Raw genomic sequence first — 7761 nt, 5'->3', positions numbered from 1 at the left:
TATTAGTGGCTATTGTGAAGGGTGTTGTTTCCCTAATTTCTTTCTCGGCCCGTTTGTCTTTGGTATACATGAGGGCTTCTGATTTTTTTAAGTTGATTTTGTATCTAGCCACTTTGCTGAAGGTGTTTATCAGCTGAAGGAGTTCTCTGGTTGAATTTTTGGGGTCACTCATGTATACTATCATATCACCTGCGAATAGTGACACTTTGACCTCTTCCTTTCCAATTTGTATCCCCTTGATCTCCTTTAGTTGTCTTATTGCTCTGGCTAAGACTTCAAGTACTATGTTGAAGAGATATGGAGAGAGTGGGCAGCCTTGTCTTGTCCCTGATTTCAGTGGGATTGATTTAAGTTTCTCTCCATTGAGTTTGATGTTGGCTGTAGGCTTACTGTATATTGCCTTTACTATGTTTAAGTATGTGCCTTGTATCCCTGATCTCTCCAATACTTTAAACATGAATGGGTGTTGGACTTTTGTCAAATGCTTTTTCGGCGTCCAAGGAGATGATCATGTGGTTTTTCTCCTTCAGTTTGTTTATGTGGTGGATTACATTGATGGATTTCCGTATGTTGAACCACCCTTGCATGCCTGGGATGAAGCCTACTTGGTCATGGTGGATGATATCTTTGATGTGTTCTTGGATTCGGTTTGCAAGTATTTTATTGAGTATTTTTGTATCAATATTCATAAGAGAGATAGGTCTGAAGTTCTCTTTTTTTGTTGGGTCTTTGTGTGGTTTGGGTATCAAGGTAACTGTCGCTTCATAGAATGAGTTTGGTAATGTTCCTTCTGTTTCTATTTTGTGGAATAGTTTGAGGAGAATTGGGATTAGCACTTCTTTGAAGGTCTGGTAGAATTCTGCGCTGAAACCATCGGGCCTAGGGCTTTTTTTGGAGGGGAGGCTGTTAATGACTTCTTCAATTTCCTTGGGGGATATAGGGCTATTCAGTCTTTCTATCTGATTTTGACTTACTGATGGTAGATGGAATCTATCTAGAAAATTGTCCATTTCGTTTAAATTTTCAAATTTTGTGGCATATAGGCTTTTGTAGTATGACCTAATGATTGTTTGGATTTCTTCAGTGTCTGTAGTTATGTCCCCCTTTTCATTTCTGATTTTGCTGATTTGGATAGATTCTCTCTGCTTTTTAGTTAGCTTGGCTAAGGGTTTGTCTATCTTGTTGATTTTCTCAAAGAACCAGCTTTTTGTTTCATTGATTCTTTGAATAGTTTTATTTGTTTCCAATTGATTGATTTCAGCCCTGAGTTTGATTATTTTCAGCCTTCTGCCCCTCTTGGGTGTATCTGCTTCTTTTTTTTCTAGGGTTTTCAGTTGGGCCATTAAGTTACTTGTATGTGATGTTATAAATTTCTTCTTGAAGGCACTTAGTGCTATAAATTTTCCTCTGAGCACCGCTTTCAATGTGTCCCATGAATTTGGGTATGTTGTGCCTTCATTTTCATTGAATTCTAGGAAGTCTTTAATTTCTTTCTTTATTTCTTCCTTAACCCAGCTGTCATTGAGTAACAAGTTGTTCAGTTTCCATGTGCGTGTCAGCTTTTTGTTGTTTCCATTGTTGTTGATGTCCAGCTTTAGTCCATGGTGGTCCGATAGAATACAAGGGATTATCTCAATCTTTTTATATCTGTTGAGGCTTGCTTTGTGACCAACTATATGGTCTATTTTGGAGAAGGTTCCATGAGGTGCTGAAAAGAAGGTTTACTCTTTTGAGTTTGGGTGGAAAGATCTGTAGAAGTCTATTAGGTCCATTTGATTTAGGGACTCTGTAAGTGCTTTTATTTCCCTATTTGGTTTCTGTCTAGTTGATCTGTCCCTTGGTGAGGGTGGGGTGTTGAAGTCACCCACTATTAGGGTATTGCCATCAATGTGTGGTTTAAGCTTTAATAATGTTTCATTTATGAATGTGGGTGCTCTTGTATTTGGGGCATAGATGTTTAGAATTGTGATGTCTTCTTGGTGAATTTTTCCTTTGATGAAAATGTAGTGCCCCTCTATGTCTTTTTTGATTAGTTTTGGTTGAAAATCTATTTTATTAGATATTAGGATAGCCACTCCTGCTTGTATTTTGGGTCCATTTGCTTGAAAAACTGTTTTCCAGCCTTTTACTCTGAGGTAGTGTTTATCTTTGTTGCTTAGGTGTGTTTCTTGGATGCAGCAGAATGTTGGTTCCTGTTTCCGCACCCATTCTGTTAGTCTGTGTCTTTTTATTGGAGAGTTGAGTCCATTGATGTTGATAGATAATAATGACCATTGAATGTTATTTCCTATTATTGTGGAGTTGGCGATGTTACTGTGAATCATTGCTTGTTTGTTTTTGACTTTTTTGGAAATTATCTTTAACCTATGTTTTCTTGGGTGTATTTGTTTTCATTGGATTGGAATTTTCCTTCTAGTATCTTCTGTAGGGCTGGGTTGCTGTTCAAATATTGCTTAAATTTAGTTTTGTCATGGAATATTTTATTTTCTCCATCTATGTTGATTGAAAGCTTTGCTGGGTAAAGTAGTCTAGGTTGGCACCTGTGGTCCCTTAGGGCCCGCATGATCTCTCCCCAGGCTCTTCTGGCTTTCATAGTTTCTGATGAGAAGTCTGGTGTGATTCTGATAGGTTTGCCTTTATATGTTACTTGGCCTTTTTCCCTTGCCGCTTTTAGTATCTTTTCTTTGTTCTGTAGATTAAGTGTTTTGACTATGATATGGCATGAGGAGTTTCTTCTCTGGTCTAGTCTATTTGGTGTTCTGTAGGCCTCTTGTATGTTTGTGGACATCTCTTTCTTTAGGTTGGGAAAATTTTCTTCTATGATTTTCTTGAAAATATTTTCTGGACCTTGTAACCTGGACTCCTCTTCTTCTTCAATTCCTATTATTCTTAGATTTTGCCTTTTCATGGCATCCTTGATTTCTTGGATGGTTTGTGTTTGGGATTTTTCTGATTTTATTTTTGCTTTGAGAGAAGTATCAATTTCTGTGAGTATATCTTCAGCACCTGAGATTCTCTCTTCCATCTCTTGAATTCTATTAGTGATGCTTACCTTTGAGATTCCTTCTCTTTTCTCTATGTTCTTCAGTTCCAGGGTTTTCTCAGTTTGTGTTTTCTTTATTGATTCTAATTCTGTTTTCATGTCTTGCAACATTTCCTTCATCTGTTTGAGTGTGGATTCCTGTGTCTCCAAGATGGACTCTATTTTTTTTGTTTGTTTCCTCTCTTAGTGCCTCTGCTTCTGCCTCCAATTGTTTGGCTATATTTGCATGTGTTTCTTTAAGAGCTTCTTCATTCACCTCGTTTGTCTTTGTTTCTTTTTGGGAGGCCAAATCGTTAAGGGATTTTTTGTATCCTCTTTAACTGTTTGAATCTCTATGACTATTTCTCTGAGAGATTCTTTGGTTTCCTCTTTATGTGCATCAAATAACTGGATAATCACAGCTTTAAAATCATTTTCTTTTTCTGTTTCTGCTGAGTTGGAGTGTCCAATAATTTTGGAGGTTGCCGGTGAAGCCATGATATCTTGATTTGCGTTGGTTGTGTTCTTTCGCCGACCTCTGGCCATTTGGTTATCTGCCGTGTTCACTGTCTGTTCCTGGATTCTACAGGTCAGACTGGTTTTTCTCTGGTATCTGGAGAATTCTTCAGGAGAATGAAGGTCTAGTGAGGTCTAGTGGTTTCAGTGTGTGCGTTGGTTATTCGGCTATACCTGTAGAAGGAAAGTTCGCAGGCGCAGAGAGGCAAATGCGGGGTAACTTCTTTAACTTGTACAACTTGTTTAACTTCTTTAGTTGTACAGATTTTAGTGTGTGTGTCCTATCTTATAGGTCTAGTATCCACTTATAAGTGAGTATATACTATGTGTGTCTTTCTGCTTCTGGGATATCTCACTCATAATGATCTTTTCTAGTTCCCACCATTTGCCTTCAAATTTCATGATTTCCTTGTTTTTAATTGCTGAGTAGTATCCCATTGTATAAATGTATAAATCCATTCCTCTGTTGAGGGACATCTGAGTTGTTTCCAGGTTCTGGCTATTATGAATAAAGTTGCTACAAATATGGTTGAACAAATGTCCTTGTTGTGTACTTGAGCATCTTTTGGATATATGCCTAGGAGTGGTATAGCTGGATCTTGAGGTATCACTATTCCTAATTGTCTGAAAAAGCACCAGATTGATTTCCAAAGTGGTTGTACCAGTTTACATTCCCACCAGCAATGGAGGAGTGTTCCCCTTTCTCCACAACCTTTCCAGCATGTGTTGTCACTTGAGATTTTGATCTTAGCCATTCTGATTGGGTGTAAGGTGAAATCTCAGGGTCGTTTTGATTTGCATCTCCCTAATGGCTAAGGACTTTGGGGCTCTGGCTTTTATTCCCTCTCAGAGTCCACAGATTTAAACTATCTGTAGCTGGCAAAGAGCCCCTCTCAGAGCTTGCAGGAGGCAAATAGTTTGCTGCTGTGGACAATCTGGATTAATCCCATATCCTACCCCTGAGATAAAGACATGTTTACATTCACAACAAGAATGTACACACCAAGAGAAAGATTATACATGAGGTCATAGAAAGGCCACCAAGGAAAGATGCCTCAGAAAAGGCATCTCTGATAGCATGCTAATTTTAGATTCCAGTCATAACTGTGAAAAAATAAACCACTGTTCTTGAAACCACCCAATCTTGGTTTACTTCCTTAAAAAATTTATATGAAGTTAGAACAACAGAATCTGCTGCCCCCTCTGTCAAACAGACGGTCATGAGAAAGTGTCCCTCAACTAGAGCATCTAAAACGAGTTCTTTCTGGAGAAGAAACTACACAACATGGAAGCCAGCTTTCAGATTGCTGTCAGTGGCTCTTCCAAAACCAGACAAGTTTTGAGACCAGCACTGTTGCCATTGTAATTTCACACAATAAGTGTGTGTGAGCTTACTCTAGAAATGTCCTTGTGCTGCTTCGGTTTACTCCACAAATATTTGTCTTGACTTCTTCAGAAATAACAGAGAATGGTGAGAGGTATCCTGACTTTGGCTCTGTGATGTAGAAGGATATGTAGAACTAATCTGCCTGGTTTAGCTCTGATCTTCACGTCATTTCAGTCACTAATTGGTATAATGATGAGTAGATGAAATTGAACTGACTTCATTGTGCTGTAACAGTTTACTCTTCGATGCTGTAGTTTTTGGGATACTGTTGGGGGCACAGGCAAAGGGATCATGTGAGGATGGCTTTGCAATCATAACTCCTCTCGAATGTTTTATGGCTGTGTTAAGGCTCCACACCATGGATACAGCACAATGAAGAAAGCTCATTGAAGACACTTCTCTGGCTTGCAAGTTTTGTTCCCTTGCTCACATGCTGTGCCTGTACTGCAGTGATTATAAATGATCACAGTGGGGAATTGCATTCACCCTACCCAGTTCTGCTTCCACTAACTGACCACCAGTACTTGATCACATACCTCATCCAAACCTTAATTTCCTCTCTCTTAAATAGCAAGTGATGAATAGCAACTCCATAATATAGACTATAATAGAACAAAGTATACAAGAAAGGTAAACTGGCAGTTTGGGACATGATCCAGCCTCAGCAAGCCTACAATGAAGACAGGAATGTCTTGTTTTTAAAGTCTTCACAAAACAGGGGCTTCCTTTCTCCAGTATAACAACCCCCACTATGATAATGACCTCCATCAGCACATTCTTGAGTGAAAGGGGAAAGTTTAGAGAGATGTTTTCAGTTGCTTCTTCCTAAGTTATAATTTTTAGAAAGCAAATGCTTAAAAAGCATGCATAAACAGTACAGAAGTTCTGCCAGTGACTTCAAGGAAGCTGAAAGGGTCATTAGCTACCACACATGCTATATATGTGCAGAAACAATTCACAGAGTGAGTATGTTTGAATGCCCATGATAAGAGATAAGAGGAAGGGATACACCAGATGGAGCTGAAAGTTGGGTGGAAAGTTCAGTGAAGTAGTGACAGGACATGTTGACAAGTGAGAAAAGTGGAGTGTGACAAGGCACTAGGTGGCCTGGATCAGAGGAACAGGTGATGCAGTCAGGCAAGTCCCATGGAGGTAACCACAAGTTACCATACAGCCTCACTAGTTACCCAGAGAGAATGAGTGGCACCTCCTGAAGGAGCTGGAGTGTCATTGTAATTTTCTGCTGCCTCTCTAAGAGCAGCAGGGAGCCTCTGAAGGCTCAAAGCAGGGCAGAGTGTAACTCAATCTGTCTTTAGATTATTGATAAAAAATGGGATTCAGTTACATCCTCTCTATTCATACTAGAAGATATTTGCTAAGCATCATGCTGGGTAGCTGAACAAATATGGTATCAGAAGAGCTCCTCCTTAATGTGTGTGTGTGTGTGTGTGTGTGTGTGTGTGTGTGTGTGTGTTACATTCACCTGAATGTTGTAGGTGCCTCTTTCTGTATGTGTATGTGCAGAGGGCAAATGAAGCCATCCATCAAGTGTCTTCTCTATTGCTTTTTGGTCTTATTCTCTGGAGACAGTACCACAGCCCACTGTTTCAGTGGGCTGGACAGCAAGCTCCCAGCTTGTCTTGTATCCTCCAATGCTGGGATTTCAGATATACACAGCCATTACTGGTTTTGATATGGCTGTTGGGCATTTGAGGACCTTAATAGAGCAAACAATTCTTGCCCACTGAACCATCTCTCCAGTTCCAATTCTCCTTAATTTTTAAGGTGAGATAGGGCCAGAGATTTGGAGGTCAGGCTTGGGATGGGGAATTTCAACCACCAAGACTTGGGTGATAAATAATCAACTTCCACTCAAAGCTCAGGACAGGGAGATCCTTGATGAAAAATGTCAATATGATTTTACAAGGAACAATTATAAAGCTACTTTCCTTTACCTTCCCAAATAAATATGCTATGAAACCTGATTTGCCCTCAGTGTGTGGACAGACATCAGGAACACTCTAGTAACATGAACATTGAGGCTTTCCTACAAAGAACATTTGAGCAGGCAGTAGGCAGCCATGCACAACAAGGTGTGAAAGAGCTCCCAGTTGTGGCAGAGGCACCAGCAACAAGAAAGAGCTGCTGGCCTTGGAAGGGAGATCAAAGCCCCAGGACCTAGAATTCATTTAGCTCAAGAACTTTTTAACTGCTGAATTTATTTTTTCACAATTGATTCATTATATATCCTGATTGAAGCCCCTTCCCTCAACCCTTCCCAGTCCCCCTTCCCCCGTATCCCCTTCCCCTAGCCCACTAAAAAAGGGAGTTTTCCTCCTCTGCCATCTGCCCATAGCTTATCAAGACTCATCAGGACTGCCTGGATCCTCTTCCTCTGTGGCCTGGAAAGACTGCTTTGCCAGGGGCAAGTGATCAAAGAGCAGGCAATCAAATTTATGACAGAGGCAGCACCTGCTCCCCTTACTCAGAAACCCACATAGAGACTGAGCTGCCAATCTGTTACATCTAAGCAGGGTTTCTAGGTCCTCTTCATGTGTAGTCCTTGGTTGGTGCATCATCTCTGCAAAACCTTCTAGGCTCAGAATTTTTAGCTTTGTTGGTTTCCTTGTGGGGCTCCTGTCTCCTCCATGTCCTCTATTCCACCCCACTTCTTCCATAAGATCCCTGCACTCTGCCCAAAGTTTGGCTGCAAGTCTCAGCATCTGCTTCAATCCCCTGTTGGGTGAATCCTTTCAGAGGATCCTCTATAGTAGACTCCATCCTGTTTCCTCTCTGCCACCGCATCTGGTGTCTATCCTGTTTGCCATTCTGAATG

This window comes from Meriones unguiculatus, chromosome 14, assembly GCF_030254825.1.
Source record: "Meriones unguiculatus strain TT.TT164.6M chromosome 14, Bangor_MerUng_6.1, whole genome shotgun sequence".
Classification (NCBI taxonomy): Eukaryota; Metazoa; Chordata; class Mammalia; order Rodentia; family Muridae; genus Meriones; species Meriones unguiculatus.
Note: the sequence above shows the minus strand (reverse complement) of the source record.